The sequence below is a fragment of the Carcharodon carcharias genome, chromosome 21 (assembly GCF_017639515.1).
Source record: "Carcharodon carcharias isolate sCarCar2 chromosome 21, sCarCar2.pri, whole genome shotgun sequence".
NCBI classification, from domain to species: Eukaryota; Metazoa; Chordata; class Chondrichthyes; order Lamniformes; family Lamnidae; genus Carcharodon; species Carcharodon carcharias.
Window position 1 is genome coordinate 32,034,505 of NC_054487.1, and position 5,704 is coordinate 32,040,208.

Genomic DNA, 5,704 nt, shown 5'->3' on the forward strand with positions numbered 1-5,704 from the left:
TTAGAGTGATGAGAAGCTTGCCATGCCCTGGTGGCATGGATGGGATCATTCATCCTCTATCTGCATTAGATGGCCAACGTCTCCTGTGCAGCATTGGCGTTGATCCCCACTGCCACTGCCTACCAAACTGGAGTGGTAATGTTGCTGCCCTTCCTGTGGCCAGGGCGGAGGTAGAGGACATCACAGCGGGCCTCCACGGCATCCAAAAGGCGCTTGAGGGCTGCAGGCTTCTTGCCTTTTGGGGCAATGTCTTCTTTCCAGCAGTCCTAGGCTGGAAGCACCGAGAACAGATGTACTTTAAATGTGGTGCCTATCATGATGAAGCGGTGAGGTGATGGCGTGGCAGCTGAATGAGAGCCCGCCAGCCATGGAAATGGCATGTATCCCAGGAATGCATGATTAATGCGGCGGGTTTGGGATGAGACAGCATGAAAAGCCGCCATTGCGGCCGGCAGGTAAAGCATCTTTTTTCCCCACCTGCTACCGCACTTAATGCAAACTTGGGATGATTCCGCCCAGTATCTGAGCTCTCTGTGTAGATGAGTCAGGGACCCACAGTGGCCTTTCCACCTGCAGACTAGATGGACTGCAGTAGGGCTATGAGGCACCACTTATATAATGTTGAGCAGCTCTTTTATACATGGACCACATGTATGGTGCCCTTGCCACTGAGGCCCATGTCCCATTGATTGAGGTGACTGCGAGCAGTTAAAAGTTCACCTACCCTGGCAAAGCAGATGAGGTCATTTTGCTGCATTATATGGCAGTCCTCTGGTGGAGGCCCTGGGAATTGACCTCCCCGGAGACTTCCTCCCATGCTGGGTCCGTGCAACGGCTCAGCCTCCTGCGGAGTAGAGGATGGCCCTCCTGGCCTCCACTTCACTAAGAAGGACTTCTAAGGAAGCATCACTGAACCTAGGGACTGGAGATCCCTGTGATCAGCGAACCATTTCCTTCTTCAACAGGGGGTAAGTTGATGTCTGGGTGCCTTTTAAATATGGTGCCCCAGATATGACAGTGGAGCACATGCCATCCAGCCTGCCCTGCTGTGCAAAATGTCAGGAAACACCCTGCATAATTAATGAGGCCGGCCTCAGGCAATATAGTGTGAATTCCCACCGGCCTCCGAGGTGGGGGGAACACTCCCAGTTCCCGCCCCCGCCGTGGACTTAGTCCCAGGATGGAAAATCCCGGCCCCTGCTTAAAGCTCTCCGATCCAGCTTTGAAAAGAGTTCAAGTCAAAGCCAAAAACAATATTATCTATGATTATGACCATGGCACATTATTTCATCAGCTTCTTCAAACTCTGCTTTATTCAATGAGTTGGCTATGTCTCAATGCCTCTACTTCACTGTTGGATTACATTGAACTGTTTTCATATGGTTCTATTTTTACCGATCCAAATGTGGGCAGCACATTTCCAGCAGTCTTTCTTTCTCTCTTCACTATTGTTTCTTCTTTCTCTGAAGATCTAACTGCATTTGAGTTCAAACCCAAGATCCTGTCATTCGCATAGGTTGCTTCCCTCCATCTCCACAATGTTGTCTGCCTTGGCGGTAACTCAACTCAGATTCGACAGGGCTAATTCGAGCAGTCCCTGAAAATGGGATGTGTGATGAAACCACATTAAGTGCTTCCAATTAAGGCAGCAGGCCAACTTTGTGCTGCCTTCTAATTTTCATGTTTCTGCATGCAGATAGTTCTAACTGCACTGTTGAGTGGCTGCATGCCTCAGCACAGAGACACAAATTTGTGTGAGGTTAATATCACCAGATGCAAGCCTGCACTACTTAAAGCCAACCTGCATGATTTAAGGTGAATTCTGGCATGAACAGGGGCTGGAACTGTTTGTAAAAGGGAGTCTGAGCAGTAAGAAGAGTGAATAATGGCACAACAGGGGAGAATGAATGCTCCAAGGTTTTGACACTGCACTGGACACTTGATAGAGGATGTGGAGAGGAGAAGAGATGTGAACTATCCTTAGGGGGTCAGGAGACCCTCAGGCAAACTTTGTGAAGCAGTAGGTCCAGAAGCCCGGTTAATGTCAAGATTCATACCCTGAGGACTAAATGCAGTACCACAAAAAGTTCAATGACCTCACATGAGTGATCATGAGTCTGGATGCATCTTCAAATGTTATACAGTAAATTCCTCACTTAAAGTTGTGGTTGCATTCCTGATAATCACAACTTTAAGTGAAACAACTTTAAGTGAATCACGGGTTACCATTGGAATCAATGTTAAAGCCGGAGGTAGCTTCCTTCGGACATTTCTTGCCTGGAAAAACCAACGTACAAGTTGAAATGCTGTACCATGCATCTGCAGCACTGCGCATTCCCAGCTGGAATAACTTGCAAAATAAAAGAAATCACTAAATATAACAGAAATGCTGTATAAATTCAAATTAGATAACACTAAATCACCCAAACAAGCCCGAAGTAGCACAGATTCAGGGCCGAATCATCTGGTCCCATTGGCGGTGGGTGTCATGATAGGCGCAGGGGACAATTCAGCAGGAGGGGCAGAAATCGGTTTCACGTCAGCGTGAAAGCACAGCAGGATCATCTGATGGTGTTCGCCATGGACATGGAACGCGAATCCCACTGGAGGTTGATGTGAACCCAATTTGTAGCCCGGTAATGAAATGCAAAGTAAGGCCCAACCAGAATCACCCCCATCCACAATTTACTGATTACCTGGCAAGAAAAGATGCCGGACCAGAACACATTTGCATAGCGAGACGTGCAGAAGTCGAGACTCATCTTTAGGGCCTTGCCCAGATTGCAGGCATCCAAGAAAATGCTGCAGCCCTATAGCTACCGGACCCTGTGCATCGCATGCTGGGTGGATCCTCATGAATATGGCTCTGCTGCGTGCTTCGGGTTTGCTTCAGAACATCATGGTCTTGACCATGGGCTGCTACGGGTGATCAGTGAGGCGGGGGGAGAGGAAGGTCCAGCTGTGAGTGGGAGAGGAAGGTCTACCGGGGGGAAGGGAGTGAGGTTGGGAGGGGCGGGCGACAAAAGTGTCGGCATCACCTTCCACCTCCCCGCCATCACCTACCAATCCGAACCCTTGTCATTCCAGGATGCCCAGGTGAATGTGCATGTTCCCTACCTTCCTGAGAATCCCACCCCCATCCACATTGACCTCCCCAACCTTCTCCTTCCCACTCCAAGATCCGTGTGTGCTTCTGAGTCCCCACCAACCACCCTTGCTGTGTCTTTTACAGTTACCGACACACCCTCATCCTCTACTGGCTTCCTCTGCCCCTCTCATACTCACCATTCCCTTCTACCACGCCCAACCTCAGTTCGCTCCCTAGGAAGCAATCATTGACTCTACGTTTTCCTCCTTTGCACATTCACCTGTACATGCCCCCCTCCTTACTCCCTCCTCCACCCTTACTCGCTCCTCCACCCTTACTTCCTGGAGGGGGAGGAACAAAGGTGTCGGGGGGGGGTGAGATTGGAGGGAGAAGAGGGAGTACAGGGGAGGAATGTGTAACAGGTGAGAATGTTGCAACTGGGGAGGTCGGGGTAAGGTGGGAGGAAGGTGTAAGGGAGGGAATTCGGAAAGGGGAAGGCGTTGGGGGGGGAGGAAGGAGTGCGGAGAGGGGAAGGTGTCCGGAGGAGGAGGGAGTAGGGAAGGCAGAAGGTGCTTGGGGGGAGGAGAGAGTGTGGAGGGGGGAAGGTGCTCAGGAGGAGCAGGAAGTAAGGGTGGAGGAGCGAGTAAGGGTGGAGGAGGGAGTAAGGAGGGGGGCATGTACAGGTGAATGTGCAAAGGAGGAAAATGTAGTCAATGATTGCTTCCTAGGGAGCGAACTGAGGTTGGGCGTGGTAGGAGGGAATGGTGAGTATGAGAGGGGCAGAGGAAGCCAGTAGAGTGGGAGGATGAGGGTGTGTCGGTAACTGTAAAAGACACAGCAAGGGTGGTTGGTGGGGACTTGGAAGCACACACGGATCTTGGAGTGGGAAGGAGGAGGTTGGGGAGGTCAATGTGGATGGGGGTGGGATTCTCAGGAAGGTAGGGAACATGCACATTCACCTGGGCATCCTGGAATGACAAGGGTTCGGATTGGTAGGTGATGGCGGGGAGGTGGAAGGTGATGCCAGGGGCTTGGCAGTGAAGGGAGAAAGGATATGGGTGACTGGGTGAGGGGAAAGGTCAGTGGAGCTGACAAGATAGTTGACCACAACCATGGCTGTCGAAATCAAAAGTGAGAGGAGCCTCGTGTTGGACGGGCACAGATGCCACGTGGGACTGCAGTCAGTGGGTGGCCGGAGCTGGAGGTCAGCTCAGATGGGCAACCGAAAGAAAATCCCAGCAGGCGGTATTGAAAATGTTCTGGACATTGAGATGAGTGTGATGGGGAAGGCTGTGTGTGTGTGGGAGAATGATTACATGAGGTTCCAAAAGGCTCTGCCACACACACACACTTCTCCCTCCAGAACATGGTCCGGCTGTGTGCAGCTGATCTGCCAGTTGGGGTGGGGGGAATACTGTGGGAGGACTTGAGAAACCTGTCAATGAAGCTGAAAGACGACATTAACATTGTTCAGTTAAAGTGAATATATTTTCAGATTATAAAGTGACAAAATGTGTTCACCCATGCAACAACTTGTGATCAGAATTTCTTAACTTTTCTAGGCACACCATTCCTGCTCTGATGTTCGCAACAGGTTGGAGACAGCTTGTGCGATGGTGTCTGCCATCCTTCCCATGGGGACCTACATACGCGCAATATGGGCACCACTTCATCAGCGAGCAGATGGACACACTCCTCTGACCCGTGTGCCACTCTGTTGAGAGAATCCAACTGCACCATGATGTTCCCTGCCTTCTGCTGAATCTCCACAATAAGATGGAAGACCAAATGCAGAGGCTAGTCATCTGACTTGGACCTCACAGATGCCTCTTCCCCAGCGGTCCTCTGAGTACCAGGAAGCCCGGCTGAACCTGCCTCCTCCCGCTGCGGCATGTGTCCATATGGTGATCACCAGATTGTGAACCTGAGCCTGCTCTAAATCTAGGTCCCACCGAGGTGTGTCTCTGTGCTGGTGGAGGGTGTGTGAGTACTGTGCCGGGCTGCTTATTTCCAACTCTTCTGTGGAGGAGGTGTCCTCTTGGCTGGAGGTGAGGACATGGATGCAGGTGAGGGACTGGCTGGCTGAGGGTGTTGGTAGCTTGGCAGAGCTCCCTGTGAACCAAAGTAGAGATAATTAATGCATGGCAACAAAGTCAAAAGCAGGACAGAAAACACTCACTCAGTTCCATTGAGGGAGGAATGATGTGATGCAGGATCCTTAACATGGTGTTTGTCACCGACCTCACTGTTGCCACAGGCACAGTCCACGTCCTCACCAGTCAGCATGATGGCACGCTCCTCAGAGTGAGTGAGGGGCCTAATGTGGGCCACTCCAGCCCTGGTCTGGGACCTCTCCCTGCTGCTGTCAACCAGCTTCTCCTGCATGAAAACAGATGGAGAGAGTGTGAACAGTACGCATGACACTACTTGCAAAGTTTTTGTTGTGAGCGGAGTCATGGATGGAATGAGGATGCAAGCTCCAGAGGATATGAGCCTGATGGAGATGTGAGGGTGTGTGTAAGTTAGTGGGGTTATCCTTTGAGGTGTGAGATCCCTGTGGATGCGTGATGAATTTGTGAGCGTGCGAGTTGAGGGTGATAAGGTGGTTGACTTACC